Consider the following 21,231-nt stretch of genomic DNA (forward strand, 5'->3'; position numbering starts at 1 on the left):
TCTCCCCCTGCACCTCCCACCGGGGGGGGGATACAGATATATTTTAGGAATACTAAAGTTTCTGATCCCCGCGGTCAGGGACCGCGGGGATCAGAAACTGCATAAATTGCAGCAAACCGCAGGTCTGAATTGACCTGCGGTTTGCCGCGATCGCCGACATGGGGGGGTCACGGGACCCCCCAGCGCATTTAGCCTAGGTGCCTGCTCAATGATTTGAGCAGGCACCGGGTTCCGATCACTGCCAGCCGCACGGCAGTGATCGAAAATACACAGGGCGTACATGTACGCCCTGTGTCCTTAAGTACCAGGGCACAAGGTCGTACCTGTATGCCCTATGTCCTTAAGGGGTTAATGAACTACTATTAGTGTAGGTCAATAACATAAAATGAATGAAATTTTTTTTCAAAAAAAATCTCGGTGAAATTTCTGGTTTAAATTAGACAGTACATGATGGCAAGCTGGTTTGTCTGAAGCCGTTCACCCATTCTGGAAGCACTAAAGATGCGGGCGTCTGAAGTGCTCCCATAGGCCCTGATATCCACAATTACAAACCTGTAGTTACTGTCTGCAAGGGCCATCAGAACTACAGAAAAATATTGCTTGTAATTGAAGTACCGGGACCCTGAGTGAGGCGGCTTCTTCACACGGATATGTTTACCGTCCAGTGCCCCAATGCAGTTAGGAAACTGTGCTGATTGGTAAAATCTCTCGGCGATCCGTAGCCAATCTTCCGCCTTGGGGGTGGGCATCACCGCTTCTCTGAGACGCTGCCATATAACTTTACAGGTATGACAGACAATCCCAGAGATTGTAGAGATTCCTAGTAGAAACTCAAAGTGCAGAGAAGCGAATAAGTTCCCAGTAGCAAGGAATCTGAAAGAAAAAAAAATATATATATATTAAAATTTGTTTGCTAACAATCATTTGTAAAAATTATTATTAGATATGTTATTTATAATACGAAAAATACACTTACCTCAAGGTGACTATCAACCTTTGCTCTGGAGATATACAGCGCCGCATACTTGTGTCCTGGAAACTGAGGTCAGGGTGGAGAGAGACCAGAAGATGGTCAAAAGCCTCCATGGACATACGGCAGTAAGATTTGAACTTATAGGGGTCCTGTCGCAGGTCATTAAATAATGTGTGGAATTGACCTTTCTGAAGTCTCTGAGCAATAATCGGATGTACCCAGTGTCGTCTCCGCTTTGTCCCCGGCTCTTCGTCCAACATAGCTGATTGCCGTCCGAATCGCCGAGAAATAAGCCAGTGAAGGAGTACATTATTCAAGTCTTCAGACATGACGATCAGTGAGATAACTGTAGAAAACTAAGCTAGCAAGCCAGAGATTTCTAACACAGCTCCTACTACACCAATAGCACAATAAAATGGCACCTGTTCTAGAAGATGTCCTCTGTTTTCACCACTTTTTTTTTTGTTACCCTAGCAACATCTATTCCTCCTCCTCTTTTTTGTTTTGAAAAAACAAAACAAAAAAAAAAAACGGAATCACGGAAACACGGAACGGATTCGGAAGCACTTTATTAAAAAAACGGAAGGTTGTACTGAAAAACGGATCCGCAAAAACAGGAACGTTTATCTTGAAAGGTAAAAATACTGACGTATGAATGGACCCTTAGGGCTCTTTCACACTTGCGTTCTTGTCTTCCGGCATAGAGTTCCGTCGTCGGGGCTCTATGCCGGAAGAATCCTGATTAGGATTATCCTAATGCATTCTGAATGGAGAGAAATCCGTTCAGGATGCATCAGGATGTCTTCAGTTCAGGAACGGAAAGTTTTTTGGCCGGAGAAAATACCGCAGCATGCTGCGCTTTTTGCTCCGGCCAAAAATCCGGAACACTTGCCGCATCGACGGATCCGGAATAATAGCCCATTGAAATGTATTATTCCGGATCCGTCCTAAAATCTTCAGTTGTTACGACGCAACGACGGATCCGGAAGTTGCGTCTGCGCCAGGAAGTAGGAAGGTCTTGGCTGGCGCGAGCTTCCACAGACAACCCGTGCGGGAGAGGTCGAGGACAGGTCGTGTCTTCAGCTCCTGGAGGTGAGTATTCAGTGTGTGTTTTGTCTTTTAATACATTGACTACATGCATCTACTATGTCCTAGACATAGTAGATGCATGTAGGAGGCAGCAAATGAATTTCGGGGGTAGTAGTCTCCTGGGAAAATGCTGCCCCCAGCAACCAGCATGCAGTCACCCCAGCTTCAGTCCCAAGTGCTTTTTCTTTGGGACTGCAGCTGGCTGGGGTGACTGCATGGTGGATGTTGGGGGTAGTAGTCACCTGGGGAATGCTGCCCCCAGCACCCACCATGCAGTCACCCCAGCTTCAGTCCCAAGTGCTTTCTCTTTGGGACTGCAGCTGGCTGGGGTTACTGCATGGTGGATGTTGGGGGTAGTAGTCCCCTGGGGAATGCTGCTCCCAGCACCCACCGTGCAGTCACCCCAGCTTCAGTCCCAAGTGCTTTTTCTTTGGGACTGCAGCTGGCTGGGGTGACTGCATGGTGGATGTTGGGGGTAGTAGTCCCCTGGGGAATGCTGCCCCCAGCACCCACCGTGCAGTCACCCCAGCTTCAGTCCCAAGTGCTTTTTCTTTGGTACAGCAGCTGGCTGGGGTGACTGCATGGTGGATGTTGGGGGTAGTAGTCCCCTGGGGAATGCTGCCCCCAGCACCCACCGTGCAGTCACCCCAGCTTCAGTCCCAAGTGCTTTTTCTTTGGGACTGCAGCTGGCTGGGGTGACTGCATGGTGGATGTTGGGGGTAGTAGTCCCCTGGGGAATGCTGCCCCCAGCACCCACCGTGCAGTCACCCCAGCTTCAGTCCCAAGTGCTTTTTCTTTGGTACAGCAGCTGGCTGGGGTGACTGCATGGTGGATGTTGGGGGTAGTAGTCCCCTGGGGAATGCTGCCCCCAGCACCCACCGTGCAGTCACCCCAGCTTCAGTCCCAAGTGCTTTTTCTTTGGGACTGCAGCTGGCTGGGGTGACTGCATGGTGGATGTTGGGGGTGGTAGTCCCCTAGTTAAGGTGGTACTGTTGTTTAATATTAATGTGTTAACTTTCATCTTTTTGTTCTCATTTTTCTTAGGTTATATTTTTTGGGAGACAGACCTGATCTTAATACTTTTAAAAAAAATGTCCAGTAAGTATCATTTTTGATGGATTTTTTTTAATGATTCAAAATCAATTGTTTAATTATTTTTAATTGTTTCAATAGGCTATTCAAGTGAGTCCGGGAACTCTCCTCCAAGGCGACGAGTTCGCTTGGAAACGGTATGTCATGTTTTAAAGTTTTATTTTATTTTCCCATCCATGTCCAAAATATTATTATTTTTTTCTTTTACAGCAATCGTCAACAGGGGAGAGGTATTCCGGCCCTGCTCCGACAGCGGAAGAGGAGGAAGTCGGGGGTTGACACCATGAATCGGTAATTAAAAAAAAAAAGAAATGTATTGTGTTTTTTCATAATTCTTAAAATTTTTGGTTATTAAGTTTGATATTCTTTTATTTTAGTCTAATCCTACTGTTGCCTGAAGAGGTCGTCAGCAACCACCCACAAGGCGCCGGGGAGCACGCGGCGGTCGGGGACGTGTGAGTATATCCAGGGCCGGCTCCAGGTTCATGTGGGCCCTTGGGCGATAAATCCCAGTGGGCCCCCATGAGGCATTTTTTTACATTGACATGTCCCCCTGTGGCTCCTACACGGTATAATGACCCCCAGTGGCCCCTATACAGTATAATGACTACTAGTGGCCCTTCACACAGTATAATGAACCCCCAATTCCCCCCCACTGTATAATGACCACCTGTGGCCCTGCATTCAGAATAATAACCCCCAGTCGCCCCCATTTAGAATAATGACCCCCAGTAGCCCCCACACTGGGGGAATACTGTATGGAGGGGGCTCTGGGGGTATTTATACTGAATGGAGGGTCATTGGTGATCATTACTAAATGGGGGACACTGGGGGTCATTATACTATGTAAAGGGCCCTCACAGTATAATGACCCCACAGTGGCCCTCCATTCAGAATAATGACCCCCAGTCGCCCCCACACTGGGGGTTATACTGTATAGAGGGGGCACGAGGGGTTATTATATTTAATGGGGGCTCTGGTGGTCATTATGCTAAATGGAGGGTCAATGGGGATCATTATACTAAATGGGGGGCACTGGGAGTCATTATACTGTATAAGGGGCCCTCACAGTGTGATGAATGACCCCCCAGTGGCCCCCTCACATACCTATCATTGCAGGGGAGCTGGTGGTCCTGTCATTCACTAACCGCAGCTCCCAGCTCCCCACATGAACCTGGAGCCGGCCCTGAATGACCACCAGTAGCCCCCACACGGGGGGAATACTGTATGGAGGGGGCTCTGGGGGTCATTATACTGAATGGAGGGTCATTGGTGATCATTATACTAAATGGGGGACACTGGGGGTCATTATACTATGTAAAGGGCCCTCACAGTATAATGACCCCACAGTGACCCTCCATTCAGAATAATGACCCCCAGTCGCCCCCACACTGGGGGTTATACTGTATGGAGGGGGCACGAGGGGTTATTATATTTAATGGGGGATCTGGTGGTCATTATGCTAAATGGAGGGTCAATGGGGATCATTATACTAAATGGGGGGCACTGGGAGTCATTATACTGTGTAAGGGACCCTCACAGTGTGATGAATGACCCCCCAGTGGCCCCCTCACATACCTATCATTGCAGGGGAGCTGGTGGTCCTGTCATTCACTAACCGCAGCTCCCTGCGCTCCTTCTCTCCTCCGGCCCGCTGCAGCAGTGAGCCAGGCCTGGAGGAGAGAAGGAGATGTGCAGTGATGGAGCTAGAACTGACTGGGCCCCACAGCAAAATTTAGTACGCCCCCCTCCCCCCCAATGTGTGTTCACATTACGTTTTTCCTATCGGATTGATGTATACACATGTGCACGTTTTTGTATCCTGCAGAGTCAAGTAAAAAATGCATACGTTAACGTATATGTTTTTTTACCATGGAACTGTATGGTGAACGGGCGCCACTGTATGGCATCAGTCTGAGGCATCTGTCAATGCATACATTTTCAGTATGCATTAAATGGATGGCAAAAATGTGATGTGAACCCAGCCCTAGTGTCAGAATAAGCCCCAGTACACAGCGGAGCAGCATGGAGGAGAGGGGAGGACGCCATGTACTGACAGAGCGCTACCTGGTCCTGGCGGTCAGGCATGAGGACTGTGCTTCCCAAGGATCATTTTCTACTGGAAAATACAGGGCACAGTATAATACACTAGAATCTATATAATATAAAGATATTAGCCCCACCCCCCGAATAATCATACGATTAGGGGGTCATTTATTATATAGAAATACGTCTATATTAGGCGTATTTCTGACACAGATTGTGGCGCAAAGGTCCTTAACACCGCAATCTGTATCTTTTCCCGCTCATGCCAGGTCTAAAAAAAGTGGTGTGGGCAGAAAGGTATACAGTTATGGCCATGCAGTTATTGGATACCACCGCCATATAGTGATAACACCGCCATATAGTGATAACACCGCCATATAGTGATAACACCGCCATACAGTGACCGGATAAAAGGGTATAAGAGGGCACAGTACAGGGAATGACTATGGGCACTGCACAGAGTGTGGTAAGAGGGCACAATGCAGGGTATAAAGGGGCACAGTACGGGGTGGGGGGCACAGTCACATGACCCTGTGATGTTAGAAGGTCCTTATGGTGAATGCGGTTCAGATGCCACCATAATGAGAGGCAGAGGAGTGAGACAGGGGCCCGGGGCCCTGGATGGACAGGAGGGGTGGACACAGCAAGTAGGTTGAAGGGGCTCTGAGGGGGATTCATACAAGTAGTGGCAGGAGGTCTGTGCAGGGCAGCAATAGGAGATAGGAGGGTGGGACAGGAGCCCTGGATACATGAGGGAGGAAAGGAGACAGCAGGGGCCCCATGAGGATGAGATAGGACAGGATGGGGGGGGAGGGGGGGCAGGTGTCATGGAGGCAAACTGCTTAATAAAACAGTAACACAACTAAATAGAATGAAGCAGCAGTGTCCCCCCCCCCCTTTCCTTCTGTCCGACAGAGAAGAGACAGTCACAGTGCAGACTCACTCACAGACTGTGTTCACACTTCTCTGCTCCAGCTCCAGCCGTGCGGTCTCTCTCCAGTCTCCTCAGGCAGCACTGTCCTGTGTAGAGGGGGCGTGTCCTGTGTAGAGGGGGCGTGTCCTGAGTCTCTGCAGCTCAGAGGGCCCACCAAAGGGGTACTGCGTATGTGAAATGACAGCAGTGAGAGCTCCCATCTGTATTGATGGAAGTGCTCATAGCAGCTCAGTGGGCCCCCCCAGGAGCATTGGGCCCCGGCACTTGCCCGGGGATGCCGGGTTATGACGCCGGCCCTGAGTATATCTCAGTATTGAATCTTGTTATATCATATGTGTATATTATTAAATTATTTTCAAAAATTAATACATTTTCAAATTTTTTTAGGGTTCAAGGGCCTCTGCCAGAACGGATGAGGAGGAATTATCCGGTTTCTATATAGACAATGAACTCCTCATCCATCTGGTGGAGGAACACGTCCCACTCTGGGACCATACCGACCGCCGCCATGCAGACCATCACCTGACCCGGAGTCTGTGGATGGAGATTTGCGGCAAAATGCTGACGGATTGGGACGACCTCAGTGAAGGCAAACAGAAAGATTGCAGTAAGTATCCCAATTTTTTTTTTAATTGATTAGTTCTGTCATGTCCAAACTGCGGCCCTCCAGCTGTTGCAAAACTACAACTCCCAGCATGCCCTATCCAGGCATGTTGGGAGTAGTAGTTTTGCAACAGCAGTAGGGCTGCAGTTTGGTAAATGCCAGTAATTTGAGAGTAATGTTTATTTTTATATTTTTCAGAGACGGCAGTCATGGTGCGATGGCGCTCAATAAGGGACCGCTACAAAAAAGATTATAATGAGGAGGTCAATCGCCCGAGTGGGTCTGGTGGAACCCGCCGGCAGCCGTGCCGCTATGCGGCTGCCATAGGGTTCCTACGTAGAACCCTAGAGCTGCGAAGGTAAGTAAAAAAATCCCTAAAAAATGGTAAAATGTTGAAATCAATTTTAAAAACATTCTAATTTTTCTTTGTTTTTTTTTACAGAACAACTAGCAGTACTCGGGCGCCAGAACCTCCTTGTGAAGGTCATCAAGAGGCGGTCCCTGCTGAGCTGCCACCCGCAGATCCCTCTCCACCTCGTCCAGCACCTGGTCAGGACCCAAATCATCCTCTACTGGTGCCCTCTGGTGACGCAACAATGGCCGTTATGGCGCCACTTTTTGAGGCGTTGAGTCGCCAGAGGGCCGGTAGAAGCCGCCAAGCTGATTATGAAGACCTCACAAGGCTCTTGTATGAGACCTTGTGTGGTTACAGCAATAGGATTGTAGCCATGGAGGCCGAGCTGAGAACTCTGCGGGAGTGTGTGGCGCAGTTTTCTCAGCCGGGCCCGCTACAACCCTATTGGCCGTCAGTTAATCAGCTGGTGGCGGACTTCACGCCCGACCAGGTGTTGGAGTTGAGACGTAGGGTGGAGGATGCGGTGTGGGATTTGAGACACCGCACAACTTCCGTCCCCCAACCACCAACCTATCCCCCCTCCCATTCCTTGTTCAACTTTCACCACTCCTTCTTCGCTGGCTCGGACAACTCCTTCACCCAATCCCCCATCCCGTTTGCATACTCCCTCTGTCTCTCCTCCCACATCACACATTTCAGTGTCCACCAGAACATACGAAGGTGGAGAGGGATCAAGCCGTGCACTGCCTTCCACCCCCCAACCTCCTCCTCCAAATCCTCAATACCAGGATTTGTAATTTTTGTTGTTTGAAATTTTATATTAATATTGTTTTATTTATATATATATTTTTATTTTATAAAATTCTGTAAAATTCTGTTAAAAGTTTTTATGTGTCCTTGTGTTTTTTTTTTACTTATCTAAAAATAAAGGCCTGACATGCTCTCCCACCGCTTGTGGAGCGACACTGGAACTGTCGCTCTACAGGCGGTGGGAGAGGGTGTGGTGGATAAAGGCCTGACATGCTCTCCCACCGCTTGTGGAGCGACACTGGAACTGTCGCTCTACAGGCGGTGGGAGAGGGTGTGGTGGATAAAGGCCTGACATGCTCTCCCACCGCTTGTGGAGCGACACTGGAACTGTCGCTCTACAGGCGGTGGGAGAGGGTGTGGTGGATAAAGGCCTGACATGCTCTCACACCGCTTGTGGAGCGACACTGGAACTGTCGCTCTACAGGCGGTGGGAGAGGGTGTGGTGGATAAAGGCCTGACATGCTCTCCCACCGCTTGTGGAGCGACACTGGAACTGTCGCTCTACAGGCGGTGGGAGAGGGTGTGGTGGATAAAGGCCTGACATGCTCTCCCACCGCTTGTGGAGCGACACTGGAACTGTCGCTCTACAGGCGGTGGGAGAGGGTGTGGTGGATAAAGGCCTGACATGCTCTCCCACCGCTTGTGGAGCGACACTGGAACTGTCGCTCTACAGGCGGTGGGAGAGGGTGTGGTGGATAAAGGCCTGACATGCTCTCCCACCGCTTGTGGAGCGACACTGGAACTGTCGCTCTACAGGCGGTGGGAGAGGGTGTGGTGGATAAAGGCCTGACATGCTCTCACACCTCTTGTGGAGCGACACTGGAACTGTCGCTCTACAGGCGGTGGGAGCGGGTGTGGTGGATAAAGGCCTGACATGCTCTCCCACCACTTGTGGAGCGACACTGGAACTGTCGCTCTACAGGCGGTGGGAGAGGGTGTGGTGGATAAAGGCCTGACATGCTCTCCCACCGCTTGTGGAGCGACACTGGAACTGTCGCTCTACAGGCGGTGGGAGAGGGTGTGGTGGATAAAGGCCTGACATGCTCTCCCACCGCTTGTGGAGCGACACTGGAACTGTCGCTCTACAGGCGGTGGGAGAGGGTGTGGTGGATAAAGGCCTGACATGCTCTCACACCGCTTGGGGAGCCAGCCAATGATAGTGGCTACTCATGCGGTGATAAGATTTTTTTGTAAAAATAATATAAATTATTTAAAAAGAAACACCATACTACTATATTTGAAAAAGTTATTAAACTTTATTAATGAACAATTTTTTGGAGAAAAAAAAACAGCAACAGTAAAAAATTTCAATTTTAAACATTCTGGTCCTGCCACTGTAAACGTCCAGCATCTGAGCTGAAGTAGGCAGCAAATGAATCGCGCATGGCGGACACCGCCACAGTACCACGTGGTCCAAAAGTTTCAATACTAGTCATTTCGCTGTCCTCGATTATTCGCTCAATGGCGGGTTCTTTAGTCCGTATGAAATTGTGAAGAACTACCCCACACTTTACCACTTCGTCTACAGTTTCAATCTTCAACTGAATCGGTTTAGCAAAAACTCTCCATTTAGAGGCAAGGATCCCAAAGGTGCACTCGACCATTCTTCGTGCCCTTGTTAACCGATAATTGAAAATGCGTTTTGTGGCATCCAATCCACGGCTGGAGTAGGGTTTAATCAGATTTACAGACATTTGGAAAGCTTCATCACCCACCAAGACGTATGGCAGTGGTGGACTGTCGGTTCCAGGCATAGGTTCAGGAGGTGGAAAGTCAAATTGCCGATTGTAAACGCTCCGTCCCATGAAAGAGTTTTTAAAAATCATTGAATCATTGGTGCGGCCATATGCACCAATATCAACTGCCACAAACCGGTACTCAGCATCAGCGATGGCCATTAAAACAATTGAAAAATACTTTTTAGAATTAAAAAATTCAGATCCGGTACCTGGTGGCTTTATAACACGGATATGTTTTCCGTCCACTGCGCCGACACAATGCGGAAATTGACACACCTCATAAAATTTTTTTTCAATTTGAAGCCATCTCTGCTGATTCGGAGTAGGTATGAACTCCTCATGCAGTTCCTCCCATAAAACTTGACACGTTTCTTTTACAATTGTTGAAATCGTTGAAATCCCAAGCCGGAAATGGTAGTGTAGGGACGTGAAACTGTCACCTGTAGCCAGAAAGCTGAAGAAAAAATATAAATAAAATATTAGATTAGTAATTTGAAATACTTAAAAATTTTAGATTATGGATTTGTCAAATTTGATATGGCCTGAATCACTATAATTATCATAAATATCGTTATGAGTAAAATTTTTCAATACTTGAAAGCATCAATATATATTTACCGCCTGTAATATTTAAATACATACAGATTAGTATAACTGCTATAAAAATCTTCTAAAAAAATTGTTAATGAAGTATATATACTAAACAACACATATAAATAATTGAAATATATCTATATGTCATTATCTTACCGGATGGTCAACATGAGTCGTTCTGTAGGTGACACACTCCTGCGGAAATACGTATCCATCCTGGCCAGTCTCGGTGATACTCGGTCTAGGAGCTCATCAAAGATAGCCATATTCATGCGAAAAAAATTATTACATTTTTCAGGATAATGACGCAATTCCGGGTACAGAACTTCAAATGCTCCTTCGGTAATCCGTGCAGACGAAATTGGATGAACCCAATACCGACGAAGACGACGCCGACGTCTATCTCGCTGTTGTTTCCTCCATCTTGAAACCAAGATCAGGGCTTTGAAAGCAAACTCTTGTTCAGGCATCATCCTGGCGACAATCCTAAGCAGAATCTGAGCTAGTCCCTTAAAGGTTTACTTTTTATAGACCAAAATATTTGCATATTTTATTAGTTGTACAACTATAAGTGATAAGATTAGTTGTGATAAGATTAGTTTCTGATTAATTTTTATTGATAGGATTAAGTTTCTTATTTTGCATACCGGATCCGCTCAAAAATACACGACGGATCCGCTGTTCCGACGGATCCGCATGCATACCGGATCCGTACGACGGATCCGGAAAAAAAACCGTAAACATTGCATTCAGGATTTCCGGATCCGTATCTCCGGAAAAAAAGCGGAAAGACGCATCCGGAATGAAAAAATGATGCGTTCTCACGCGTTTTTCCGGATCCGGCATGTAATTCCGGCAAATGGACTACACGACGGATCCGGCCAACGCAAGTGTGAAAGAGCCCTTAGGCTACATTCACACGTTCGTGGTGTGTTGCGGACCCGCAAATTGCGGGTCTGCAACACACCAGCCCGTCACCCCCATAGAAATGCCTATTCTTGTCCGCAAGCTGCGGACAAGAATAGGACATGCTCTATCTTTTTGCGGAGCTGCGGCCCAAAATCGGGGCCGCGCTCCGCAATTGCGGCTGCAGACAGCACACTGTGTGCTGTCCGCATCCATTCTATCCCCATAGAGAATAATTGGGTCCGCACCCGTTCCGCAAAATTGCGGAACGGATGCGAACACATTTTGTGGACGTGTGAATGGAGCCAAGGGCTGCATTCACACGTCCGTGGTGTGTTGCGGACCCGCAAATTGCGGGTCCGCAACTCACCAGCCCGGCGCCCCCATAGAAATGCCTATTCTTGTCCGCAAGCTGCGGACAAGAATAGGACATGCTCTATCTTTTTGCGGAGCTGCGGACCCAAAATCGGGGCCGCGCTCCGCAATTGCGGCTGCAGACAGCACACTGTGTGCTGTCCGCATCCATTCCGTCCCCATAGAGAATGAATGGGTCCGCACCCATTCCGCAAAATTGCGGAAAGGATGCGGACCCATTTTGCGGACGTGTGAATGGAGCCTTAAAGTAATACATTGTCACATCATATTTAACAATTGTACAGGACAGGAAGTTGTTGAGGAAAACATGAATACATCAGAGGGGTGGAGGTTAAGAGAGATTGAAATACAGAAATGTAATACTGTATTTCCTAACTAAACACATTTGCCAGAACTCTGGGGAAGCTTGGCAACAGTGCATAGTTATAATGGTGCCCCTGTAGTTTGTCACCTACATCTCCCATTAAAAACAATTCTAATAATGCTTGTAAACTGCTTTTCAGGCATCAGTCACACATTGCAGATTTGGTCAGTATTTGGCATAAAAAAACAGGAGTGGAACAAACAGGGGAACTATTATGGAGAGATTTATACTTCCCTTCATTGCACCCACTCTTGATTTTAACTTTGAAAATATTAATTCAACTCTGACCAACTCTGCAATGTGTGGATAATGCCTTATTTGCTGCATTTTGCTGAAATGTCCTGCTACAGAGACTTACTTTAGACCTGTAGGTCTGGAAAAGGCTCACTTTGGAAGTCTTTTCCTCCATGAAGAATTTAACATTTAAAATATTGTTTACAACTGCATATAAAAATCTCAATTTTTAGAACACGAAAAAAAAAAAAGGGCTGTCACACTGCTTGAAGGTTTTATTATAAGTCTAGTGTGTGCTACCTTTATTGCAGCAGCTTCCTAACAACAATGTTTATAGCAACAGAGTAGCAGAAACAACAAGGAGGCCAAGGAGCAGAGAGAAAGCGTTGCACCAGTCCACAGCCATAGGCTTCCTTCTGTAAGGTAAGATCAAGGATACATTAGTTTTGTGGTTTAGCTTTTATTACCTAAAGTGTTCATGGTGTATAGCATACTTCAGGAGTGTTGTACATATTGTAGACATTTTTACTAATCAGATTCCGTTCAATACATTTGAATAGTCTTGTGTCAGGTGTTTTCATTCACACCCCTTTCAGATACTCTATATGGAACAGTTGGAGACATTTCTCAAACAAATCTGGCACATTTGAACATACCCTTAGGATGGCTGCACACAGTGCAGATATATGTACAGAAAATCTGCAAGAAATCTGCACCAAAATCTCACAAAAAAAACACACATATATCCGCATTTATCATGGTTTTGGCACATTTTTGTGAATTTTTGCCCCAGGCGTTGTCGTCCAAAGCAATGCAACCAGGGGGAATAGTTGAGGGATTTGTAGAAATGATTGAGTCCAGACTTTTTATAAACGTTGGAAACAGCTTTACTTGAATAAACTTGCATCAGAGTTCTGAGAAGAGCAGAGCAATTATGCATGCTGGGAGCTGTAGTTTCACAACAGCTGGAGTGCTGGAGGTTGCCTACCCCTGATATAGAACATGCTGCAATTTTTTTCTGAATGCACCGATGATGCGTGAAAAAAGAAGCTCATGTGCACATACCCATTAAAATGAATGGGTCAGGATTTAGTCTGGATGCTATTCATTCACTACACGGATCACATCCGGACGGAAAACTCGCTTGTGTGAAAGAGCCATTAGGCTATGTTCATACTGCAAAAATTCTGTAGCAGATTAGTAGCAGATTACTAGCTGAAAACTGGTTGTTTTTGGTGACAGATTTGTAATTTGGTGAAGGTTTTTTGAGAAATATTTACAAGCAGTATTCCCTCTAAGCCTCTGCTGTTGCTGAGCAGAGCAGTTAGGTAGCTGGGCGATACATCATGAAAGGTGGCCAATCTCTTACTAAGGCCTCATGCACACGAACGTATATTCCTTCCGTGTCCGTTCCGTTTTCTTGTGCACCGTATATGGAACCATTCATTTCAACGGGTCCAAGTTACTCTGTGTGCATTCCGTTTCCGTATGTTGGTATTTCCGTTCCACAAAAAAATAGAACATGTCCTATTATTGTCCGCATAACGGACAAGGATAGTACTGTTCTATCAGGGGCCAGCTGTTCCGTTACGCAAAATACGGAATGCACACGGACTTCATCTGTATATTTTGTGGATCCCTTTTTTGTGGACCGCAAAATACATAGTCGTGTGCATGAGGCCTAAGGGTGCAGTCCCATGTAGCAACCATAGGCTAATCTGCAATACAGTGCCACCATAATTTAAAGGGGAATTCTCATCTCTAACGTTTCTGTGGATTTACAATAACCGTGTAACAGATAACTCTGTTGAGAAGAATTGCCTATAGCAGTGTATGGAGAGGTGGCTCAACATTTGTGGCTCCTTCCATTTACTTCTATAGGAAAATGGGACCTGTGGTATCTGAATCTATCAGACTCCTGTGGATATTCCATAAAAGTCTTACCTGCAGTCCTATGTAACACTACAAATAGCACAGTGATAACTCTCTGAGTACACATAATGTAGTAGATGGTCATAACTGTCAACTTTTAAAAAGCCCAAGGATGCCTATGATCAGCGGCACACATAGTGTGCCACAGCAAATCTTATTTAAGGCCTCATGCACACAAACGTATTTTCTTTCCGCCTGCGTTCAGTTTTTTTTTTTGCAGACCGTATACGGAACCATTCATTTCAATGGATCGTATACGGACCATTCATTTCAATGGTTCCGTATTTCAATGGGTCCTCAAAAAAAGGAAGTTAATTTGTGTGCATTCCGTTTCCGTATGTCCGTATTTCGATTCCGCAAAATAATAGAATATGTCTTATTATTGTCCGCATTACGGACAAGGATAGTACTGTTCTATTAGGGGCCAGCTGTTCCATTCCGCAAAATACGGAATGCACGCGGATGTCATCCGTATTTTTTGCAGATCCGTTTTTGTGGACCGCAAAATACATACGTTCGTGTGCATTAGGCCTTACACTAAGCCATGCCTCTAATGCTGGGTTCACATCATGTTTGTCCTATCCGCTTAACGTATACAAAAAACATATACAAAAAATGTATACGTTAAACAGATGTCTTAGACCAAAGCCATACAGTAGCATCAGTTTCCCATAGAGTTCCATTGTTAAAAAAACTTATTTATTTATTTTACATGACTCTGCAGTATACAAGAACGTAGTGTGCTGCGTTTTTGTACCCTTTTTTTTCTAACGTCTATATACGTATGTCAGACAGAGGCATAAAACATGATGTGAACCTACCCTAACCCTGCTTAACGTCTATCTATTTATGTCCCAATTCCACCGAGTCAGCTTTGGGTCCAAGAAAATTGAATTCCCCCTTACAGTAGTGCTGGCCCCTGAATTGTTAATAAAATAAAATAATAACACTTTTCCTGGCGTTCCCCTAGCGGCTGCTTCACCACTGCGCTCAACAGTCTGTGCATCCTAAAGATGCAGACAATTAAGGCAAGACATGCCACAGCTCTCCCAGGAAGGCAGAACAGCCACTGAACTCCAAGACTGTCCTGCTGGATCTTGGACGGTACAAGTACAGATAATGTAGTAGATGTCACCTGCAGTCCTATGTACCACCACAGATAACACAGGGATGGCTCTCTGAGTACAGAAAATGTAATAGTGTTACCTGCAGTCCTATGTAAAACCAGATAACACTAGTGCAGATCATGTGGTAGTATTACCTGTGTCCTTATAGTGCCTCCCTGTGCCTCGCCCATGGGACTCCATGCTGGGGGCGCTGCCTCCTCCTCCTTCTTGTTCTGATCTTTCAGAAGCACCTGAGTCAGGCCATAGGAACACTGTGGGCATGGTGACACACACATACACACAGGGACACACATACACATAAGCAGTGTCGGACTGGGGTGCCTGGGGCACATTCAAATATTACCTGCTCACACAGCAGCAAGATGCTACCAGATGATTGAATATGGGGGTCCCTGCAGCAACTTTGAGAAGGTAGGTCCTGGGGAAAAGAGGATACTGTCTAGCTTTCCTTTATACCTAGAAGTCATTTCAGCTCTGATTGTGTCTATAATAATAAACTGGGGAGTTTCTTTAATAACCTATCATGTTTTTATATGAACATAGGCTTGTTGAGGTGCTGTACATTTAATATATGTATGTAGTGCAGTAAGTATACTGTGTTATGTGCCACTTGTGCAGGGGGTGGGAGACTAGGGGCCCATCGGAGGATTCAACTGTACCCCTGTGGGCCAGTCCGAGCCTGCACATAAGGACACACATACACACAGGTACACACATACACACACAAGGACAGACAGACCCACACGGACACACATACACAAAAGGGACAGACATATACACGCTGGGTCACACATACACACAGGGACAGACACATACAGACAGGGACAGACACACACACGCTCCTTCTCTGGCCCCTGCACAATATTTCAGCTAGGACTCACAGAATAGTACTGCTCCTCTCTGTAACTACAAGAACACAGCTCTCTGGTCACATGCGAAATAATGTCAGGAAGGTCCTTTAGACCACTACGAAATATCATCCACCCTGAATTTTTGATAATGTTATTTTTAATTTTCCATGTCAATATCTATAAAAAAACAAACAAAAAAACTGCAGTTTTCACACTGGCCACTAAGCCTTATAATAGCTTCAACTTATAGGTCTATACAGAGCACTTTTCTGCAGTTATCTGTGCAGCAGGCCACCTGGGAGGTGCAGGAGGAGGATGAAAGTGGTGAATACAGACTAGATGGTGGTAGTAATACTCAGTGGCAATCTCCCCTCTGGCTCTCTCTGGAGCTGTACAGTAGTGATGAGCGGCATAGGCAATATTCTAATTTGCGATATTTCGCAAATTTTTGGCTTAATATTTGCCAATTCGAGAACTCGTGATTAGGGTTGAGCAAACCCGAACTGTAAAGTTCGGGTTCGTACCGAACTTTAGGATTTTTGGACCCCGGACCCGAACATTTCAGTAAAAGTTCGGGTTCGGTGTTCAGCTATTTTATGGCGCTTTTTGAAAGGCTGCAGAGCAGCCAATCAACAAGCGTTTAACTCTGTTCCCTTAGAAGCCATCAAAGCCATGCCTACTAATGGCATGGCTGTGATTGGCCAGTGCAGCATGTGACCCAGCCTCTATATAAGCTGGAGTCACATAGCGCTGCACGTCACTCTGCTCTGATTAGTGTGGGGATAGTATGCTGCTGGTGTGAGGGAGAGAATAGGACAGAATCTTTAATCAGAAGTGCTTGTTAACTCAGCGATTTTGTTTTGTGGGTGCAGTGCACAATCTTTTTACCCTACCCAGAGCCCAGTGACCCAGAAAAATAACTTTTATCCGTCTGTTAGTTATGTTGGCGGTGGCGGCGGCGGCCATTTTATGCAAGTTCTGTGCAACAGCACAACATATGTTCATTTGTGACAGTCAAATAGAAGCTTGAACTACTGCAATTATATTCTGGGTTTTAAAAAAAATCACTCATTTTTGGCAAGACCCTACATCTGTGGCCTTTGAAGCATCTGTCAGTGTGCAATTTAACCACTTCAGCCCCCCTACCTTAAACACCCTTAATGACCAGGCCACTTTTTAAACTTCTGACCTACACTACTTTCACTGTTTATTGCTCGGTCATGCAACTTACCACCCAAATTATTTTTTCCTCCTTTTCTTCTCACTAATAGAGCTTTCATTTGGTGGTATTTCATTGCTGCTGACATTTTAACTTTTTTTGTTATTAATCGAAATTTAACGATTTTTTTGCAAAAAAATGACATTTTTCACTTTCAGTTGTAAAATTTTGCAAAAAAACGACATCCATATATACATTTTTCTCTAAATGGTAAAAAAAAAATGGTTTGGGTAAAAGTTATAGCGTTTACCAACTATGGTACAAAAATGTGAATTTCCATTTTTTGAAGCAGCTCTGACTTTCTGAGCACCTGTCATGTTTCCTGAGGTTCTACAATGGCCAGACAGTACAAACACCCCACAAATGACCCCATTTCGGAAAGTAGACACCCTAAGGTATTCGCTGATGGGCATAGTAAGTTCATAGAACTTTTTATTTTTTGTCACAAGTTAGCGGAAAATGATGATTTTTTTTTTTTTTTTTCGTACAAAGTCTCATATTCCACTAACTTGTGACAAAAAATAAAAACTTCTATGAACTCACTATGCCCATCAGCGAATACCTTGGGGTGTCTTCTTTCCAAAATGGGGTCACTTGTGGGGTAGTTATACTGCCCTGGAATTCTAGGGGCCCTAATGTGTGGTAAGTAGTTTGAAATCAAAATCTGTAAAAAATGGCCGGTGAAATCCGAAAGGTGCTCTTTGGAATGTGGGCCCGTTTGCCCACCTAAGCTGTAAAAAAGTGTCACACATGTGGTATCTCCGTACTCAGGAGACACCCCAAGTTATTCGCTGATGGGCATAGTGAGTTCATGGAAGTTTTTATTTTTTGTCACAAGTTAGTGGAATATCAGACTTTGTAAGAAAAAAAAAAAAAAAAAATCTACATTTTCAGCTAACTTGTGACAAAAAATAAAAAATTCTAGGAACTCGCCATGCCCCTCACGGAATACCTTGGGGTGTCTTCTTTCCAAAATTGGGTCACTTGTGGGGTAGTTATACTGCCCTGGCATTCTAGGGGCCCTAATGTGTGGTAAGTAGTTTGAAATCAAAATCTGTAAAAAATGGCCGGTGAAATCCGAAAGGTGCTCTTTGGAATGTGGGCCCCTTTGCCCACCTAGGCTGCAAAAAAGTGTCACACATGTGGTATCTCCGTACTCAGGAGAAGTTGGGCAATGTGTTTTGGGGTGTCATTTTACATATACCCATGCCAGGTGAGATAAATATCTTGGTCAAATGCCAACTTTGTATAAAAAAAAAATGGGAAAAGTTGTCTTTTGCCAAGATATTTCTCTCACCCAGCATGGGTATATGTAAAATGACACCCCAAAACACATTGCCCAACTTCTCCTGAGTACGGAGATACCACATGTGTGACAATTTTTTACAGCCTAGATGCGCAAAGGGGCCCAAATTCCTTTTAGGAGGGCATTTTTAGACATTTGGATACCAGACTTCTTCTCACGCTTTGGGGCCCCTAAAATGCCAGGGCAGTATAAATACCCCACATGTGACCCCATTTTGGAAAGAAGACACCCCAAGGTATTCAATGAGGGGCATGGCGAGTTCATAGAATTTTTTTTTTTGTTGGCACAAGTTAGCGGAAATTGATTTTTTTTTGTTTTTTCTCACAAAGTCTCCCTTTCCGCTAACTTGGGACAAAAATTTTAATCTTTCATGGACTCAATATGCCCCTCAGCGAATACCTTGGGGTGTCTTCTTTCCAAAATGGGGTCATTTGTGGGGTGTTTGTACTGCCCTGGCATTTTAGGGTCTCCGCAATCATTACATGTTTGGCCAGCATTAGGAGTTTCTGCTATTCTCCTTATATTGAGCATACGGGTAATGAGATTTTTTTTTTTCGTTCAGCCTCTGGGCTGAAAGAAAAAATGAACGGCACAGATTTCTTCATTCGCATCGATCAATGTGGATGAAAAAATCTCTGCCAAAAAAAAAAAAGGAGGGGAAAGGCGTCTGCCAGGACATAGGAGCTCCGCCCAACATCCATACCCACTTAGCTTGTATGCCCTGGCAAACCCGATTTCTCCATTCACATCAATCCATGTGAATGAATAAATGAATTTTTTTTTATATACAAAGTGTTTGCCAAAGTATATGAACACCGCCGCCTCCTCAGCTCATATGCCTCGGCAAACGTATCTTTTACTGCAGAGGAGAAATCTTGTCTTGCAGCGCCGCATACACTGACTTTTGTGTAATCTGACAGCAGCACAATGCTTCTGTCAGAATGCACATCAGTGCTGCAGCTAGTCGATCGGTTGGTCCACCTGGAAGGTAAAAAAAACAAAACAAAAAAGAAAAAACCAGGCCGCAACGCAATAAATTTTATTAACTTTATAATAACTTTTGAACAGAACATATAAACTTTTGAACAGAACGTTAGCTTTTTGGCTTTTTTTTTTTTTTTACCTTTATAGGACAAACCTCTCCTTCCCCATGGGACAATGTGCAAAGCGCAAATCGCCCAAAGATGTGGCGAAGTACATTTTGCACTTTATCCCAGGTGAAAGGAGAGGTTTGCAGCAGCTGTGAGTAAAAGGGCCCTAATAGCCCTGTTTGCCTGTCCTGTGAGATGCAATCCCTATGCTAAGTGTACCTGTGTGTGGTACTTCCGGAAACACTCTCCAAAGCATAGGGCAGGGTGGTCAGCACAGTCAGGACAGAAATAGCGGGTGTCACGCCTTATTCCACTCCTGCTACAGACACGACATCTTTTTCAGGGTGACGGTTGGGTTGAGGTACCAGGAACGACACTGGGGAAATGTCGCTCGTGTAGACCGCTAACTACACTGGTGGTTGGGGCCACGGAACCCCCTGGATACAGGAGGTTCGCGATGATCTCTTCCTGAAATTTGAGGAAGGATCCCGTTCTCCCAGCCTTACTGTAGAGAACAAAACTATTGTACATCGCCAATTGAATCAAATATACAGACACCTTCTTACACCAGCGTCTGGTGTGTCGGGAAACTAAATACGGAGACAACATCTGGTCATTGAAGTCCACCCCTCCCATGAGCGCATTATAGTCGTGGACTGAGAGGGGCTTTTCAATGACACGGGTTGCCCTTTCAATTTGTATTGTCGTGTCTGCGTGAATGGAGGAGAGCATGTAAACGTCACGCTTGTCTCTCCATTTCACCACGAGCAGTTCTTCGTTACCCAAGGCAGCCCTCTCCCCCCCTTGCAAGACGGGTGGTAACAAGCTGTTGGGGGAAGCCCCGGCGACTAGGTCGCACGGTGCCACAGCAGCCAATCTGTTCTAGGAACAAATGCCTGAAGAGGGGCACACTTGTGTAAAAATTGTCCACATAAAGATGGTACCCCTTGCCAAATAAGGGTGACACCAAGTCCCAGACTGTCTTCCCACTGCTCCCCAGGTAGTCAGGGCAACCGACCGGCTCCAGGGTCTGATCTTTTCCCTCATAGATCCGAAATTTGTGGGTATAGCCTGTGGCCCTTTCACAGAGCTTATACAATTTGACCCCATACCGGGCGCGGTGGCTTGGGATGTATTGTTTGAAGCCAAGGCGCCCGGTAAAATGTATTAGGGACTCGTCTACGCAGATGTTTTGCTCAGGGGTATACAAATCTGCAAATTTCTGGTTGAAGTGGTCTATGAGGGGCCGAATTTTGTGGAGCCGGTCAAAAGCTGGGTGGCATCTGGGACGAGAGGTGCTGTTGTCGCTAAAGTGCAGGAAAGTCTCAAAACGTGCCCTGGACATAGCAGCAGAGAACATGGGCATGTGATGAATCGGGTTTGTGGACCAATATGACCGCATCTCATGCTTTTTGGTTAGACCCATGTTGAGGAGAAGGCCCAGAAAATTTTTAATTTCGGAAACTTGGACTGGTTTCCACCGGAAAGGCTGGGCATAATAGCTTCCCGGGTTGGCGGCTATAAATTGAGTGGCATACCGATTTGCTTCTGCCACGACTAAGTCCAAGAGCTCCACAGTAAAGAACAGCT

The 21,231-nt window shown here is 45.8% G+C and overlaps 1 protein-coding gene across 1 annotated transcript in view; it reads left to right on the forward strand.

Annotated features, from left to right (window-relative positions):
- Positions 1 to 12,494: 12,494 nt before the first annotated feature.
- LRRC18 (leucine rich repeat containing 18) overlaps positions 12,495 to 21,231 on the forward strand; it is a 108,428-nt gene continuing 99,691 nt past the window's right edge. The window contains exon 1 of the mRNA XM_040438403.1: positions 12,495 to 12,538. The gene's annotated coding sequence lies outside the window, so the exon portion shown is untranslated. The remainder of the gene's footprint in view (positions 12,539 to 21,231) is intronic.

This window comes from Bufo bufo, chromosome 6 (assembly GCF_905171765.1).
Source record: "Bufo bufo chromosome 6, aBufBuf1.1, whole genome shotgun sequence".
In the NCBI taxonomy this organism is placed as follows: Eukaryota; Metazoa; Chordata; class Amphibia; order Anura; family Bufonidae; genus Bufo; species Bufo bufo.